Here is an 18,825-nt window from a genome sequence, read left to right on the forward strand (position 1 = left end):
AGGGCTGATCAGCTTGTTTGTGAGGCTGATCAATTTCTTTGTGAGGCTTTTGAGGTTGTTTTCGGGGCTGATCAACTTGTTTGTGGGGCTGATCAACTTGTTTGTGAGACTCATCAACTCGTTTGTGGGGCTGATCAACTTGTTTGTAAGGCTGATTAACTTGTTTGTGAGGCAGATCAGCTTCTTTGTGGGGCTGATCAGCTTGTTTGTGGGGCTGATCAGCTTGTTTGTGGGCTGATCAATTGTTTGTGAGGCTGATCAACTTGTTTCTAGGGCTGATCAGCTTGTTTGTGAGGCAGATCAGCTTGTTTGTGGGACTGATCAGATTGTTTATGAGGGTGATCAGCTTGTTTGTGGGCTGATCAGCTTGTTTCTGGGGCTGATCAGCTTGTTTGTGAGGCTGATCAACTTGTTTGTGGGACTGATCAGCTTGTTTATGGGGCTGATCAACTTGTTTATTGGGCTTTTGAGGTTGTTTGTGAGGTTGATCAACTTGTTTCTGAGGCTGATCAACTTGTTTGTGAGGCTGAACAACTTGTTTGTAGAGCTGAACAGCTTGTTTGTGAGGCTCATCAACTTGTTTGTGAGGATTTTGAGGTTGTTTTGGGGGCTGATCAACTTGTTTCTGGTGCTGATCAACTTGTTTGTGAGATTCATCAACTCGTTTGTGGGGCTGGTCAACTTGTTTGTGAGGTTGATCAACTTGTTTATGAGGGTGATCAATTGTTTGTGGGCAGATCAGCTTGTTTCTGGGGCCGATCAGCTTGTTTGTGGGGCTGTTGAGGTTTTTTGTGAGGCTGATCAACTTGATTGTAGGGCTGATCAGCTAGTTTGTGAGGTTGATCAACTTCTTTGTGGGGCTGATCAGCTTGTTTGTGAGGCTTTTGAACTTGTTTGTGAGACTGATCAGCTTCTTTGTGAGGCTGATCAATTTCTTTGTAGGGCTGATCAGCTTGTTTGTGACGCTGATCAGCTTGTTTGTGAGGCTGATCAGCTTGTTTGTGAGGCTGATCAGCTTGTTTGTGAGACTGATGAACTTCTTTGTGAGGCTTTTGAGGTAGTTTTATGGGCTGATCAACTTGTTTGTGGGGCTGATCAACTTGTTTGTAACACTCATAAACTCGTTTGTGGGGCTGATCAACTTGTTTGTGAGGCTGATTAACTTGTTTGTGAGGCAGATCAGCTTGTTTGTGGAGCTGATCAGCTTGTTTGTGGGCTGATCAATTGTTTGTGAGGCTGATCAACTTGTTTGTAGGGCTGATCAGCTTGTTTGTGAGGCAGATCAGCTTGTTTGTGGGACTGATCAGATTGTTTATGAGGGTGATCAGCTTGTTTGTGGGCTGATCAGCTTGTTTCTTGGGCTGATCAGCTTGTTTCCGGGGTGCTCAACTTGTTTGTGGGGCTGTTGAGGTTTTTTGTAGGGCTGAACAGCTTCTTTGTTGTGCTGATCCACTTCTTAATGGGCTTCATCAAATTGTTCTGGGAGCTTTTGATGTTATTTTGTGGGCTGATCAACTTGTTTTGTGGGGCTGATCAACTAGTTTTTGAGGTTGATCAACTTGTTTGTGGGGCTGATCAACTTCTTGGTGAGACTGATCAACTTATTTGTGAGGCTTTTGAGGTTGTTTGTGAGGATGATCAGCTTGTGTGTGAGGCTGATCAATTTGTTTGTGAGGCTGATCATCTTGTTTGTGACTCTTTTGAGGTTGTTTCTGAGGCTGATCAACTTGTTTGTAGGGCTGCTCAGCTTGTTTGTGGGGCTGATCAGCTTGTTTGTGGGCTGATCAACTTGTTTGTGAGGCTGATCAGCTTGTTTGTAGGGCTGAACAGCTTGTTTATTGGGCTTTTGAGGTTGTTTGTGAGGTTGATCAACTTGTTTGTGGGGCTGATCAGCTTGTTTGTGAGGCTTTTGAGGTTGTTTGTGAGACTGATCAGCTTGTTTGTGAGGCTGATCAATTTCTTTGTAGGGCTGATCAGCTTGTTTGTGAGGCTGATCAATTTCTTTGTGAGGCTTTTGAGGTTGTTTTCGGGGCTGATCAACTTGTTTGTGGGGCTGATCAACTTGTTTGTGAGACTCATCAACTCGTTTGTGGGGCTGATCAACTTGTTTGTAAGGCTGATTAACTTGTTTGTGAGGCAGATCAGCTTCTTTGTGGGGCTGATCAGCTTGTTTGTGGGGCTGATCAGCTTGTTTGTGGGCTGATCAATTGTTTGTGAGGCTGATCAACTTGTTTCTAGGGCTGATCAGCTTGTTTGTGAGGCAGATCAGCTTGTTTGTGGGACTGATCAGATTGTTTATGAGGGTGATCAGCTTGTTTGTGGGCTGATCAGCTTGTTTCTGGGGCTGATCAGCTTGTTTGTGGGGTGCTCAACTTGTTTGTGGGGCTTTTGAGGTTTTTGTAGTGCTGATCAGCTTGTTTGTGGGGCTGAACAGCTTGTTTATTGGGCTTTTGAGGTTGTTTGTGAGGTTGATCAACTTGTTTGTGGGGCTGATCAGCTTGTTTGTGAGGCTTTTGAGGTTGTTTGTGAGACTGATCAGGTTGTTTGTGAGGCTGATCAATTTGTTTGTAGGGCTGATCAGCTTGTTTGTGAGGCTGATCAACTTTTTTGTGAGGCTTTTGAGGTTGTTTTATGGGCTGATCAACTTGTTTGTGGGGCTGATCAACTTGTTTGTGAGACTCATCAACTCGTTTGTGGGGCTGATCAACTTGTTTGTGAGGCTGATTAATTTGTTTGTGAGGCAGATCAGCTGGTTTGTGGGGCTGATCAGCTTGTTTCTGGTGCTGATCGGCTTGTTTGTAGGGCTGATCAATTGTTTGTGAAGAAGAGGAACTTGTTTCTCGGGCTGATCAACTTATTCGTGAGGCTGATCAACTTGTTTGTGGGACTGATCAACTTGTTTGTAGGGCTGATCAGCTTCTTTGTTGTGCTGATCCACTTCTTAATGGGCTTGATCAAATTCTTCTGGGAGCTTTTGATGTTATTTTGTGGGCTCATCAACTTATTTTGTGGGGCTAATCAACTAGTTTTTGAGGTTGATCAACTTGTTTGTGGGGCTGATCAACTTGTTTGTGTGACTGATCAACTTATTTGTTAGGCTTTTGAGGTTGTTTGTGAGGCTGGCCAGCTTGTGTGTGAGGCTGATCATCTTGTTTGTGACTCTTTTCAGGTTGTTTCTGAGGCTGATCAACTTGTTTGTAGGGCTGATCAGCTTGTTTGTGAGGCTGATCAGCTTGTTTGTGAGGCTGATCAACTTATTTGTGAGGCTTTTAAGGTTGTTTGTGAGGCTGAGCAGCTTGTTTGTGAGGCTGATTAATTTGTTTGTGAGGCTGATCATCTTGTTTGTGACTCTTTTCAGGTTGTTTCTGAGGCTGATCAACTTGTTTGTAGGGCTGATCAGCTTGTTTGTGAGGCTGATCAACTTGTTTGTGAGGCTGATCAGCTTGTTTCTGGGCTGCTCAACTTGTTTGTGGGGCTGTTGAGTGTGCTTTATAGGGCTGATCAGCTTGTTTGTGGGGCTGATCAGCTTGTTTATTGGGCTTTTGAGGTTGTTTGTGAGGTTCATCAACTTGTTTGTGGGCCTGATCGGCTTGTTAGTGAGGTTCATCAACTTGTTTTGGGGGCTGATCAGCTTTTTTGAAGAGTTGAACAGCTTGTTTGTGAGGCTGATCAACTTGTTTGTGAGGCTTTTGAGGTTGTTTTGGGGGCTGGTCAACTTGTTTGTGTTGCTGATCAACTTGTTTGTGAGAGAGATCAGCTTGTTTGTTGGCTGATCAGCTTGTTTGTTGGCTGATCAATTGTTTGTGAGGCTCATCAACTTGTTTCTAGGGCTTATGAGCTTTTTTGTGAGGCAGATCAGCTTGTTTGTGGGACTGATCAGATTGTTTATGAGGGTGATCAGCTTGTTTGTGGGCTGATCAGGTTGTTTGTGGGGCTTTTCAGGTTGTTTGAGAGGCTGATCTACTTGTTTGTGGTGCTGATCAGCTTGTTTGTGACGCTGATTGGCTTGTTTTGGGGCTGATCAACTTTTTTGTGGGGCTTTTTAGGTTGTTTCTGGGGCTGATTAACGTGTTTGTGAGGCTTTTGAGGTTGTTTGTGAGGCCGATCAACTTGTTTGTGAGGCTGATCAACTTGTTTGTGAAGCTTTTGAGGTTGTTTGTGAGGCTGATCAGCTTGTTTGTGGGGCTGATCAACTTGTTTGTAGGGTTATTTCTTCGGCTGGTCAAGTTTGTTGTGAGGCTTTCCAGGTTGTTTGTGAGGCTGATCAATTTGTGTGTGAGGCTGATCATCTCGTTTGTGGGGCTTTTGAGGTTGTTTGCGAGGCTGATCAGCTTGTTTGTGGTCTGATCAACTTGTTTGTGACGCTGATCAGCTTGTTTGTGAGGCTGATCAACTTGTTTGTGAGGCTGATCAGCTTGTTTCTGGGCTGCTCATCTTGTTTGTGGGGCTGTTGAGTGTCCTTTATAGGGCTGATCAGCTTGTTTGTTTGGCTTATCAGGTTGTTTATTGGGCTTTTGAGGTTGTTTGTGAGGTTCATCAACTTGTTTGAGGGCCTGATCAGCTTGTTTTTGAGGTTCATCAACTTGTTTTTGGGGCTGATCAGCTTGTTTGTAGAGTTGAACAGCTTGTTTGTGAGGCTTTTGAGGTTGTTTGCGAGGCTGATCAGCTTGTTTGTGGTCTGATCAACTTCTTTGTGGGGCTTTTGAGGTTGTTTGTGGGGCTGATCAATTTGTTTTTGAGGCTGATTAACTTGTTTGTGAGGCTTTTGAGCTTGTTTGTGAGGCTGATCAGCATTTTTTGTGGGGCTGATCAGCTTGTTTGTGGTGCTGTTAAAAGTTATTTGTGGGGCTGATCAACTTGTTTGTGAGGCTAATCAACTTGTTTGTGAGGCTGATCAGATTGTTTCTGGGGCTGATCAACCTGTTTGTGAGGCTGATCAGATTGTTTGTGGGCTGATCAGCTTGTTTATGAGGCTGATTGGCTTGTTTGTGGACTGATCAACTTCTTTGTCAAGCTTTTGTGGTTGTTTGTGAGTCTGATCAGCTTGTTTGTGGGGCTGATCAACTTGTTTTTTGGGGTGTGTGGGGTTGTTTGTGGGGCTGGTAAAGTTGGTTGTGAGGCTGACCAATTTGTGTCTGAGGCTGATCAACTCCTTTGTGGGGCTTTTGAGGTTGTTTGTGAGGCTGATCAACTTGTTTGTGGGGATTTTGAGGTTGTTTGTGAGGCTCATCAGCTTGTTTGTGGGGCTGATCAACTTGTTTGTGGGGCTTGTGGGGTTGTTTGTTGGGCTGGCCAAGTTGGTTGTGAGCCTTTTGAGGTTGTTTGTGAGGCTGATGAACTTGTTTGTGGGGATTTTGAGGTTGTTTGTGAGGCTGATCAGCTTGTTTGTGGTCTGATCAACTTGTTTGTGGGGCTTTTGAGGTTGTTTGTGAGGCTGATCAGTTTGTTTGTGGGGCTGATCAACTTGTTTGTGGGGCTTGTGGGGTTGTTTGTTCGGCTGGTCAAGTTGCTTGTGAGGCTTTTGAGGTTGTTTGTGAGGCTGATCAATTTGTGTGTGAGGCTGATCAACTCGTTTGTGGGGCTTTTGAGGTTGTTTGTCAGGCTGATCAGCTTGTTTGTGGGCTGATCAGCTTGTTTGTGGTCTGATCAACTTGTTTGTGGGGCTTTTGAGGTTGTTTGTGAGTCTGATCAGCTTGTTTGTGGGGCTGATCAACTTGTTTGTGGGGTGTGTGGGCTTGTTTGTGGGGCTGGTAAAGTTGGTTGTGAGGCTGACCAATTTGTGTGTGAGGCTGATCAACTCGTTTGTGGGGCTTTTGAGGTTGTTTGTTGGGCTGGCCAAGTTGGTTGTGAGCCTTTTGAGGTTGTTTGTGAGGCTGATCAACTTTTTTGTGGTCTGATCAACTTGTGTGTGGGGATTTTGAGGTTGTTTGTGAGGCTGATCAGCTTGTTTGTGAGGCTTTTGAGGTTGTTTTTGGGGCTGGTCAAATTATTTGTGTTGCTGATCAACTTGTTTGTGAGACAGATCAGCTTGTTTGTGGGGCTTTTGAGGTTGTTTGCGAGGCTGATCAGCTTGTTTGTGGTCTGATCAACTTGTTTGTGGGGCTTTTGAGGTTGTTTGTGGGGCTGATCAATTTGTTTTTGAGGCTGATTAACTTGTTTGTGAGGCTTTTGAGCTTGTTTGTGAGGCTGTTCAGCATTTTTTGTGGGGCTGATCAGCTTGTTTGTGGTGCTGTTAAAAGTTATTTGTGGGGCTGATCAACTTGTTTGTGAGGCTGATCAGATTGTTTCTGGGGCTGATCAACCTGTTTGTGAGGCTGATCAGCTTGTTTGTGGTCTGATCAACTTGTTTGTGGGGCTTTTGAGGTTGTTTGTGAGGCTGATCAGTTTGTTTGTGGGGCTGATCAACTTGTTTGTGGGGCTTGTGGGGTTGTTTGTTCGGCTGGTCAAGTTGCTTGTGAGGCTTTTGAGGTTTGTTTGTGGGGCTTTTGAGGTTGTTTGTGGGGCTGATCAATTTGTTTTTGAGGCTGATTAACTTGTTTGTGAGGCTTTTGAGCTTGTTTGTGAGGCTGTTCAGCATTTTTTGTGGGGCTGATCAGCTTGTTTGTGGTGCTGTTAAAAGTTATTTGTGGGGCTGATCAACTTGTTTGTGAGGCTGATCAGATTATTTCTGGGGCTGATCAACCTGTTTGTGAGGCTGATCAGCTTGTTTGTGGTCTGATCAACTTGTTTGTGGGGCTTTTGAGGTTGTTTGTGAGGCTGATCAGCTTGTTTGTGGGACTGATCAGCTTGTTTGTGGGCTGATCAATTGTTTGTGAGGTTGATCAACTTGTTTGTAGGGCTGATCAGCTTGTTTGTGAGGCAGATCAGCTTGTTTCTTCGACTGATCAGATTGTTTCTGAGGGTGATCAATTGTTTGTGGGCTGATCAGCTTGTTTCTGGGGCTGATCAGCTTGTTTGTGGGGTGCTCAACTTGTTTGTGGGGCTGATCAGCTTGTTTATTGGGCTTTTGAGGTTGTTTGTGAGGTTGATCAACTTGTTTGTGGGGCTGATCGGCTTGTTTGTGAGGCTTTTGAGGTTGTTTGTGAGGCTGATGAGCTTGTTTGTGAGGCTGATCAGCTTGTTTGTGAGGCTGATCAGCTTGTTTGTGAGGCTGATCAGCTTGTTTGTGAGGCTTTTGAGGTTGTTTTGGGGACTGATCAACTTGTTTGTGAGGCAGATCAGCTTGCTTGTGGGGCTGATCTGCTTGTTTCTGATGCTGATCAAGTTCTTTGTGGGCTGATCAATTTTTTGTGAGGCTGATCAACTTGTTTGTAGGGCTGATCAGCTTGTTTGTGAGGCTGATCACCTTGTTTCTGGGGCTGATCAGCTTGTTTCTGGGCTGATCAGCTTGTTTGTGGGACTGATCAGCTTCTTTTTTGGGCTTTTGAGGTTGTTTGTGAGGTTCATCAACTTGTTTGTGGGCCTGCTCAGCTTGTTTGTGAGGTTCATCAACTTGTTTTTGGGGCTGATCAGCTTCTTTGTGAGGCTGATGAGGTTGTTTTTGGGGCTGATCAACTTGTTTCTGCTGCTGATCAACTTGTTTGTGAGATTCATCAACTCTTTTGTGGGGCTGGTCAACTTGTTTACGAGGCTGACCAACTTGTTTGTGAGACAGATCAGCTTGTGTGTGGGGCTGATCAGCTTGTTTGTTGGGCTGATCAGCTTGTTTGTGGGCTGATCAATTGTTTGTGAGGCTGATTTACTTGTTTGTGAGGCAGATCAGCTTGTTTGTGGCGCTTATCAGCTTGTTTGTGGGGCTGATCAGCTTGTTTCTGGGCTGATCAATTGTTTGTGAGGCTGATCAATTTGTGTGTGCGGCTGATCAACTCGTTTGTGTTTCTGGGGTGTGTGGGGTTGTTTGTAGGGCTGGTAAAGTTGGTTGTGAGGCTGACCAATCTGTGTGTGAGGCTGATCAACTCGTTTGTGGGGATTTTGAGGTTGTTTGTGACGCTGATCAGCTTGTTTGTGGGGCTGATCAACTTGTTTGTGAGACACATCAACTCGTTTGTGGGGCCGGTCAACTTGTTTGTGGGGCTGATCAGCTTGTTTCTGATGCTGATCAAGATGTTTGTAGGCTGATCAATTGTTTGTGAGGCTGATCAACTTGTTTGTAGGGCTTATCAGCTAGTTTGTGAGCCTGATCAGCTTGTTTTTGGGGCTGATCAGCTTGTTTCTGGGGCTGATCAGCTTGTTTGTGGGCTAATCAACTTGTTTGTGGGGCTGTTGAGGTTGTTTTTAGGGCTGATCAACTTGTTTGTGGGGCTGATCAGCTTGTTTGTGAGGCTTTTGAGGTTGTTTGTGAGACTGATCAGCTTGTTTGTGAGGCTGATCAATTTCTTTGTAGGGCTTATCAGCTTCTTTGTGAGGCTGATCAACTTGTTTGTGAGGCTTTTGAGGTTGTTTTGGGGGCTGATCAACTCGTTTGTGGGGCTGATCAACTTGTTGGTAAGGCTGATTAACTTGTTTGTGAGGCAGATCAGCTTGTTTGTGGGGCTGATTAGCTTGTTTCTGGTGCTGATCAGCTTGTTTCTGGACTAATCAATTGTTTGTGAGGAAGAGCAACTTTTTTCTCGGGCTGATCAACATGTTTGTGAGGCTGATCAACTTGTTTGTGGGACTGATCAACTTGTTTGTAGGGCTGATCAGCTTCTTTGTTCTGCTGATCCACTTGTTAATGGGCTTGATCAAATTGAGAGCTTTTGATGTTATTTTGTGCGCTGATCAACTTGTTTTGTGGGGCTGATCAACTTGTTTGTGAGACTGATCAACTTATTTGTGAGGCTTTTGAGGTTGTTTGTGATGCTGATCAGCTTGTTTGTGAGGCTGATCAATTTGTTTGTGAGGCTGATCATCTTGTTTGTGACTCTTTTGAGGTTGTTTCTGAGGCTGATCAACTTGTTTGTAGGGCTGATCAGCTTGTTTGTGAGGCTTTTGAGATTGTTTGTGAGGCTTTTGAGATTGTTTAGGGGGCTGATCAACCTGTTTGTGAGGCACATCAGCTTGTTTGTGGGGCTGATCAGCTTCTTTCTGATGCTGATCAAGTTGTTTGTGGGCTGATCAATTGTTTGTGAGGCTGATCAACTTGTTTGTAGGGCTGATCAGCTTGTTTGTGAGGCTGATCAGCTTGTTTCTGGGGCTGATCAGCTTGTTTGTGGGCTGCTCAACTTGTTTGTGGGGCTGTTGAGGTTGTTTGTGAGACTGATCAGGTTGTTTGTGAGGCTGATCAATTTGTTTGTAGGGCTGATCAGCTTGTTTGTGAGGCTGATCAACTTTTTTGTGAGGCTTTTGAGGTTGTTTTATGGGCTGATCAACTTGTTTGTGGGGCTGATCAACTTGTTTGTGAGACTCATCAACTCGTTTGTGGGGCTGATCAACTTGTTTGTGAGGCTGATTAATTTGTTTGTGAGGCAGATCAGCTGGTTTGTGGGGCTGATCAGCTTGTTTCTGGTGCTGATCGGCTTGTTTGTAGGGCTGATCAATTGTTTGTGAAGAAGAGGAACTTGTTTCTCGGGCTGATCAACTTATTCGTGAGGCTGATCAACTTGTTTGTGGGACTGATCAACTTGTTTGTAGGGCTGATCAGCTTCTTTGTTGTGCTGATCCACTTCTTAATGGGCTTGATCAAATTCTTCTGGGAGCTTTTGATGTTATTTTGTGGGCTCATCAACTTATTTTGTGGGGCTAATCAACTAGTTTTTGAGGTTGATCAACTTGTTTGTGGGGCTGATCAACTTGTTTGTGTGACTGATCAACTTATTTGTTAGGCTTTTGAGGTTGTTTGTGAGGCTGGCCAGCTTGTGTGTGAGGCTGATCATCTTGTTTGTGACTCTTTTCAGGTTGTTTCTGAGGCTGATCAACTTGTTTGTAGGGCTGATCAGCTTGTTTGTGAGGCTGATCAGCTTGTTTGTGAGGCTGATCAACTTATTTGTGAGGCTTTTAAGGTTGTTTGTGAGGCTGAGCAGCTTGTTTGTGAGGCTGATTAATTTGTTTGTGAGGCTGATCATCTTGTTTGTGACTCTTTTCAGGTTGTTTCTGAGGCTGATCAACTTGTTTGTAGGGCTGATCAGCTTGTTTGTGAGGCTGATCAACTTGTTTGTGAGGCTGATCAGCTTGTTTCTGGGCTGCTCAACTTGTTTGTGGGGCTGTTGAGTGTGCTTTATAGGGCTGATCAGCTTGTTTGTGGGGCTGTTCAGCTTGTTTATTGGGCTTTTGAGGTTGTTTGTGAGGTTCATCAACTTGTTTGTGGGCCTGATCGGCTTGTTAGTGAGGTTCATCAACTTGTTTTGGGGGCTGATCAGCTTTTTTGAAGAGTTGAACAGCTTGTTTGTGAGGCTGATCAACTTGTTTGTGAGGCTTTTGAGGTTGTTTTGGGGGCTGGTCAACTTGTTTGTGTTGCTGATCAACTTGTTTGTGAGAGAGATCAGCTTGTTTGTTGGCTGATCAGCTTGTTTGTTGGCTGATCAATTGTTTGTGAGGCTCATCAACTTGTTTCTAGGGCTTATGAGCTTTTTTGTGAGGCAGATCAGCTTGTTTGTGGGACTGATCAGATTGTTTATGAGGGTGATCAGCTTGTTTGTGGGCTGATCAGGTTGTTTGTGGGGCTTTTCAGGTTGTTTGAGAGGCTGATCTACTTGTTTGTGGTGCTGATCAGCTTGTTTGTGACGCTGATTGGCTTGTTTTGGGGCTGATCAACTTTTTTGTGGGGCTTTTTAGGTTGTTTCTGGGGCTGATTAACGTGTTTGTGAGGCTTTTGAGGTTGTTTGTGAGGCCGATCAACTTGTTTGTGAGGCTGATCAACTTGTTTGTGAAGCTTTTGAGGTTGTTTGTGAGGCTGATCAGCTTGTTTGTGGGGCTGATCAACTTGTTTGTAGGGTTATTTCTTCGGCTGGTCAAGTTTGTTGTGAGGCTTTCCAGGTTGTTTGTGAGGCTGATCAATTTGTGTGTGAGGCTGATCATCTCGTTTGTGGGGCTTTTGAGGTTGTTTGCGAGGCTGATCAGCTTGTTTGTGGTCTGATCAACTTGTTTGTGACGCTGATCAGCTTGTTTGTGAGGCTGATCAACTTGTTTGTGAGGCTGATCAGCTTGTTTCTGGGCTGCTCATCTTGTTTGTGGGGCTGTTGAGTGTCCTTTATAGGGCTGATCAGCTTGTTTGTTTGGCTTATCAGGTTGTTTATTGGGCTTTTGAGGTTGTTTGTGAGGTTCATCAACTTGTTTGAGGGCCTGATCAGCTTGTTTTTGAGGTTCATCAACTTGTTTTTGGGGCTGATCAGCTTGTTTGTAGAGTTGAACAGCTTGTTTGTGAGGCTTTTGAGGTTGTTTGCGAGGCTGATCAGCTTGTTTGTGGTCTGATCAACTTCTTTGTGGGGCTTTTGAGGTTGTTTGTGGGGCTGATCAATTTGTTTTTGAGGCTGATTAACTTGTTTGTGAGGCTTTTGAGCTTGTTTGTGAGGCTGATCAGCATTTTTTGTGGGGCTGATCAGCTTGTTTGTGGTGCTGTTAAAAGTTATTTGTGGGGCTGATCAACTTGTTTGTGAGGCTAATCAACTTGTTTGTGAGGCTGATCAGATTGTTTCTGGGGCTGATCAACCTGTTTGTGAGGCTGATCAGATTGTTTGTGGGCTGATCAGCTTGTTTATGAGGCTGATTGGCTTGTTTGTGGACTGATCAACTTCTTTGTCAAGCTTTTGTGGTTGTTTGTGAGTCTGATCAGCTTGTTTGTGGGGCTGATCAACTTGTTTTTTGGGATGTGTGGGGTTGTTTGTGGGGCTGGTAAAGTTGGTTGTGAGGCTGACCAATTTGTGTCTGAGGCTGATCAACTCCTTTGTGGGGCTTTTGAGGTTGTTTGTGAGGCTGATCAACTTGTTTGTGGGGATTTTGAGGTTGTTTGTGAGGCTCATCAGCTTGTTTGTGGGGCTGATCAACTTGTTTGTGGGGCTTGTGGGGTTGTTTGTTGGGCTGGCCAAGTTGGTTGTGAGCCTTTTGAGGTTGTTTGTGAGGCTGATGAACTTGTTTGTGGGGATTTTGAGGTTGTTTGTGAGGCTGATCAGCTTGTTTGTGGTCTGATCAACTTGTTTGTGGGGCTTTTGAGGTTGTTTGTGAGGCTGATCAGTTTGTTTGTGGGGCTGATCAACTTGTTTGTGGGGCTTGTGGGGTTGTTTGTTCGGCTGGTCAAGTTGCTTGTGAGGCTTTTGAGGTTGTTTGTGAGGCTGATCAATTTGTGTGTGAGGCTGATCAACTCGTTTGTGGGGCTTTTGAGGTTGTTTGTCAGGCTGATCAGCTTGTTTGTGGGCTGATCAGCTTGTTTGTGGTCTGATCAACTTGTTTGTGGGGCTTTTGAGGTTGTTTGTGAGTCTGATCAGCTTGTTTGTGGGGCTGATCAACTTGTTTGTGGGGTGTGTGGGCTTGTTTGTGGGGCTGGTAAAGTTGGTTGTGAGGCTGACCAATTTGTGTGTGAGGCTGATCAACTCGTTTGTGGGGCTTTTGAGGTTGTTTGTTGGGCTGGCCAAGTTGGTTGTGAGCCTTTTGAGGTTGTTTGTGAGGCTGATCAACTTTTTTGTGGTCTGATCAACTTGTTTGTGGGGATTTTGAGGTTGTTTGTGAGGCTGATCAGCTTGTTTGTGAGGCTTTTGAGGTTGTTTTTGGGGCTGGTCAAATTATTTGTGTTGCTGATCAACTTGTTTGTGAGACAGATCAGCTTGTTTGTGGGGCTTTTGAGGTTGTTTGCGAGGCTGATCAGCTTGTTTGTGGTCTGATCAACTTGTTTGTGGGGCTTTTGAGGTTGTTTGTGGGGCTGATCAATTTGTTTTTGAGGCTGATTAACTTGTTTGTGAGGCTTTTGAGCTTGTTTGTGAGGCTGTTCAGCATTTTTTGTGGGGCTGATCAGCTTGTTTGTGGTGCTGTTAAAAGTTATTTGTGGGGCTGATCAACTTGTTTGTGAGGCTGATCAGATTGTTTCTGGGGCTGATCAACCTGTTTGTGAGGCTGATCAGCTTGTTTGTGGTCTGATCAACTTGTTTGTGGGGCTTTTGAGGTTGTTTGTGAGGCTGATCAGTTTGTTTGTGGGGCTGATCAACTTGTTTGTGGGGCTTGTGGGGTTGTTTGTTCGGCTGGTCAAGTTGCTTGTGAGGCTTTTGAGGTTTGTTTGTGGGGCTTTTGAGGTTGTTTGTGGGGCTGATCAATTTGTTTTTGAGGCTGATTAACTTGTTTGTGAGGCTTTTGAGCTTGTTTGTGAGGCTGTTCAGCATTTTTTGTGGGGCTGATCAGCTTGTTTGTGGTGCTGTTAAAAGTTATTTGTGGGGCTGATCAACTTGTTTGTGAGGCTGATCAGATTATTTCTGGGGCTGATCAACCTGTTTGTGAGGCTGATCAGCTTGTTTGTGGTCTGATCAACTTGTTTGTGGGGCTTTTGAGGTTGTTTGTGAGGCTGATCAGCTTGTTTGTGGGACTGATCAGCTTGTTTGTGGGCTGATCAATTGTTTGTGAGGTTGATCAACTTGTTTGTAGGGCTGATCAGCTTGTTTGTGAGGCAGATCAGCTTGTTTCTTCGACTGATCAGATTGTTTCTGAGGGTGATCAATTGTTTGTGGGCTGATCAGCTTGTTTCTGGGGCTGATCAGCTTGTTTGTGGGGTGCTCAACTTGTTTGTGGGGCTGATCAGCTTGTTTATTGGGCTTTTGAGGTTGTTTGTGAGGTTGATCAACTTGTTTGTGGGGCTGATCGGCTTGTTTGTGAGGCTTTTGAGGTTGTTTGTGAGGCTGATGAGCTTGTTTGTGAGGCTGATCAGCTTGTTTGTGAGGCTGATCAGCTTGTTTGTGAGGCTGATCAGCTTGTTTGTGAGGCTTTTGAGGTTGTTTTGGGGACTGATCAACTTGTTTGTGAGGCAGATCAGCTTGCTTGTGGGGCTGATCTGCTTGTTTCTGATGCTGATCAAGTTCTTTGTGGGCTGATCAATTTTTTGTGAGGCTGATCAACTTGTTTGTAGGGCTGATCAGCTTGTTTGTGAGGCTGATCACCTTGTTTCTGGGGCTGATCAGCTTGTTTCTGGGCTGATCAGCTTGTTTGTGGGACTGATCAGCTTCTTTTTTGGGCTTTTGAGGTTGTTTGTGAGGTTCATCAACTTGTTTGTGGGCCTGCTCAGCTTGTTTGTGAGGTTCATCAACTTGTTTTTGGGGCTGATCAGCTTCTTTGTGAGGCTGATGAGGTTGTTTTTGGGGCTGATCAACTTGTTTCTGCTGCTGATCAACTTGTTTGTGAGATTCATCAACTCTTTTGTGGGGCTGGTCAACTTGTTTACGAGGCTGACCAACTTGTTTGTGAGACAGATCAGCTTGTGTGTGGGGCTGATCAGCTTGTTTGTTGGGCTGATCAGCTTGTTTGTGGGCTGATCAATTGTTTGTGAGGCTGATTTACTTGTTTGTGAGGCAGATCAGCTTGTTTGTGGCGCTTATCAGCTTGTTTGTGGGGCTGATCAGCTTGTTTCTGGGCTGATCAATTGTTTGTGAGGCTGATCAATTTGTGTGTGCGGCTGATCAACTCGTTTGTGTTTCTGGGGTGTGTGGGGTTGTTTGTAGGGCTGGTAAAGTTGGTTGTGAGGCTGACCAATCTGTGTGTGAGGCTGATCAACTCGTTTGTGGGGATTTTGAGGTTGTTTGTGACGCTGATCAGCTTGTTTGTGGGGCTGATCAACTTGTTTGTGAGACACATCAACTCGTTTGTGGGGCCGGTCAACTTGTTTGTGGGGCTGATCAGCTTGTTTCTGATGCTGATCAAGATGTTTGTAGGCTGATCAATTGTTTGTGAGGCTGATCAACTTGTTTGTAGGGCTTATCAGCTAGTTTGTGAGCCTGATCAGCTTGTTTTTGGGGCTGATCAGCTTGTTTCTGGGGCTGATCAGCTTGTTTGTGGGCTAATCAACTTGTTTGTGGGGCTGTTGAGGTTGTTTTTAGGGCTGATCAACTTGTTTGTGGGGCTGATCAGCTTGTTTGTGAGGCTTTTGAGGTTGTTTGTGAGACTGATCAGCTTGTTTGTGAGGCTGATCAATTTCTTTGTAGGGCTTATCAGCTTCTTTGTGAGGCTGATCAACTTGTTTGTGAGGCTTTTGAGGTTGTTTTGGGGGCTGATCAACTCGTTTGTGGGGCTGATCAACTTGTTGGTAAGGCTGATTAACTTGTTTGTGAGGCAGATCAGCTTGTTTGTGGGGCTGATTAGCTTGTTTCTGGTGCTGATCAGCTTGTTTCTGGACTAATCAATTGTTTGTGAGGAAGAGCAACTTTTTTCTCGGGCTGATCAACATGTTTGTGAGGCTGATCAACTTGTTTGTGGGACTGATCAACTTGTTTGTAGGGCTGATCAGCTTCTTTGTTCTGCTGATCCACTTGTTAATGGGCTTGATCAAATTGAGAGCTTTTGATGTTATTTTGTGCGCTGATCAACTTGTTTTGTGGGGCTGATCAACTTGTTTGTGAGACTGATCAACTTATTTGTGAGGCTTTTGAGGTTGTTTGTGATGCTGATCAGCTTGTTTGTGAGGCTGATCAATTTGTTTGTGAGGCTGATCATCTTGTTTGTGACTCTTTTGAGGTTGTTTCTGAGGCTGATCAACTTGTTTGTAGGGCTGATCAGCTTGTTTGTGAGGCTTTTGAGATTGTTTGTGAGGCTTTTGAGATTGTTTAGGGGGCTGATCAACCTGTTTGTGAGGCACATCAGCTTGTTTGTGGGGCTGATCAGCTTCTTTCTGATGCTGATCAAGTTGTTTGTGGGCTGATCAATTGTTTGTGAGGCTGATCAACTTGTTTGTAGGGCTGATCAGCTTGTTTGTGAGGCTGATCAGCTTGTTTCTGGGGCTGATCAGCTTGTTTGTGGGCTGCTCAACTTGTTTGTGGGGCTGTTGAGTGTGCTTTATAGGGCTGATCAGCTTGTTTCTGGGACTGATCAGCTTGTTTATTGCGCTTTTGAGGTTGTTTGTGAGGTTCATCAACTTGTATGTGGGCCTACTCAGCCTGTTTTTTAGGTTCATCAACTTGTTTTTGGGGCTGATCAGCTTGTTTGTGAGGCTGATCAATTTCTTTATGACTCTTTTGAGGTTCTTTCTAAGGCTGATCAATTTGTTTGTAGGGCTGATCAGGTTGTTTGTGAGACTGATCAGCTTGTTTGGGAGGCTGATCAACTTGTTTGTAGAGCTGAACAGCTTGTTTGTGAGGCTGATCAACTTGATTGTGAGGCTTTTGAGGTTGTTTTATGGGCTGATCAACTTGTTTGTGGGGCTGATCAACTTGTTTGTGAGACTCATCAACTCGTTTGTGGGGCTGATCAACTTGTTTGTGAGGCTGATTAACTTGTTTGTGAGGCAGATCAGCTTGTTTATGGGGCTGATCGGCTTGTTTGTGGGACTGATCAGCTTGTTTGTGGGCTGATCAATTGTTTGTGAGGTTGATCAACTTGTTTGTAGGGCTGATCAGCTTGTTTGTGAGGCAGATCAGCTTGTTTGTGGGATGCTCAACTTGTTTGTGGGGCTGTTGAGGGTTTTTGTAGGGCTGATCAGCTTGTTTGTGGGGCTGAACAGCTTGTTTATTGGGCTTTTGAGGTTGTTTGTGAGGTTGATCAACTTGTTTGTGGGGCTGATCAGCTTGTTTGTGAGGGTTTTGAGGTTGTTTGTGAGGCTGATGAGCTTGTTTGTGAGGCTGATCAGCTTGTTTGTGAGACTGATCATCTTATTTGTGAGGCTTTTGAGGTTGTTTGTGAGGCTGATCAGCTTGTGTGTGAGGCTGATCAATTTGTTTCTGAGGCTGATCATCTTGTGTGTGACTCTTTTGAGGTTGTTTCTGAGGCTGATCAACTTGTTTGTAGGGCTGACCAGCTTGTTTGTGAGGCTGATCAGCTTGTTTGTGAGGTTTTTGAGGTTGTTTTGGGGACTGATCAACTTGTTTGTGAGGCAGATCAGCTTGCTTGTGGGGCTGATGAGCTTGTTTCTGATGCTGATCAAGATGTTTGTGGGCTGATGAATTTTTTGTGAGGCTGATCAACTTGATTGTAGGGCTGATCAGCTAGTTTGTGAGGCTGATCAGCTTGTTTCTGGGGCTGATCAGCTTGTTTCTGGGCTGATCAGCTTGTTTGTGGGACTGATCAGCTTCTTTTTTGGGCTTTTGAGGTTGTTTGTGAGGTTCATCAACTTGTTTGTGGGCCTGCTCAGCTTGTTTGTGAGGTTCATCAACTTGTTTTTGGGGCTGATCAGCTTCTTTGTGAGGCTGATGAGGTTGTTTTTGGGGCTGATCAACTTGTTTCTGCTGCTGATCAACTTGTTTGTGAGATTCATCAACTCTTTTGTGGGGCTGGTCAACTTGTTTACGAGGCTGACCAACTTGTTTGTGAGACAGATCAGCTTGTGTGTGGGCCTGATCAGCTTGTTTGTTGGGCTGATCAGCTTGTTTGTGGGCTGATCAATTGTTTGTGAGGCTGATTTACTTGTTTGTGAGGCAGATCAGCTTGTTTGTGGCGCTTATCAGCTTGTTTGTGGGGCTGATCAGCTTGTTTCTGGGCTGATCAATTGTTTGTGAGGCTGATCAATTTGTGTGTGCGGCTGATCAACTCGTTTGTGTTTCTGGGGTGTGTGGGGTTGTTTGTAGGGCTGGTAAAGTTGGTTGTGAGGCTGACCAATCTGTGTGTGAGGCTGATCAACTCGTTTGTGGGGATTTTGAGGTTGTTTGTGACGCTGATCAGCTTGTTTGTGGGGCTGATCAACTTGTTTGTGAGACACATCAACTCGTTTGTGGGGCCGGTCAACTTGTTTGTGGGGCTGATCAGCTTGTTTCTGATGCTGATCAAGATGTTTGTAGGCTGATCAATTGTTTGTGAGGCTGATCAACTTGTTTGTAGGGCTTATCAGCTAGTTTGTGAGCCTGATCAGCTTGTTTTTGGGGCTGATCAGCTTGTTTCTGGGGCTGATCAGCTTGTTTGTGGGCTAATCAACTTGTTTGTGGGGCTGTTGAGGTTGTTTTTAGGGCTGATCAACTTGTTTGTGGGGCTGATCAGCTTGTTTGTGAGGCTTTTGAGGTTGTTTGTGAGACTGATCAGCTTGTTTGTGAGGCTGATCAATTTCTTTGTAGGGCTTATCAGCTTCTTTGTGAGGCTGATCAACTTGTTTGTGAGGCTTTTGAGGTTGTTTTGGGGGCTGATCAACTCGTTTGTGGGGCTGATCAACTTGTTGGTAAGGCTGATTAACTTGTTTGTGAGGCAGATCAGCTTGTTTGTGGGGCTGATTAGCTTGTTTCTGGTGCTGATCAGCTTGTTTCTGGACTAATCAATTGTTTGTGAGGAAGAGCAACTTTTTTCTCGGGCTGATCAACATGTTTGTGAGGCTGATCAACTTGTTTGTGGGACTGATCAACTTGTTTGTAGGGCTGATCAGCTTCTTTGTTCTGCTGATCCACTTGTTAATGGGCTTGATCAAATTGAGAGCTTTTGATGTTATTTTGTGCGCTGATCAACTTGTTTTGTGGGGCTGATCAACTTGTTTGTGAGACTGATCAACTTATTTGTGAGGCTTTTGAGGTTGTTTGTGATGCTGATCAGCTTGTTTGTGAGGCTGATCAATTTGTTTGTGAGGCTGATCATCTTGTTTGTGACTCTTTTGAGGTTGTTTCTGAGGCTGATCAACTTGTTTGTAGGGCTGATCAGCTTGTTTGTGAGGCTTTTGAGATTGTTTGTGAGGCTTTTGAGATTGTTTAGGGGGCTGATCAACCTGTTTGTGAGGCACATCAGCTTGTTTGTGGGGCTGATCAGCTTCTTTCT

This window comes from Haliotis rufescens, unplaced genomic scaffold (assembly GCF_023055435.1).
Source record: "Haliotis rufescens isolate VD_foot unplaced genomic scaffold, xgHalRufe1.0.p SCAF_25, whole genome shotgun sequence".
In the NCBI taxonomy this organism is placed as follows: Eukaryota; Metazoa; Mollusca; class Gastropoda; order Lepetellida; family Haliotidae; genus Haliotis; species Haliotis rufescens.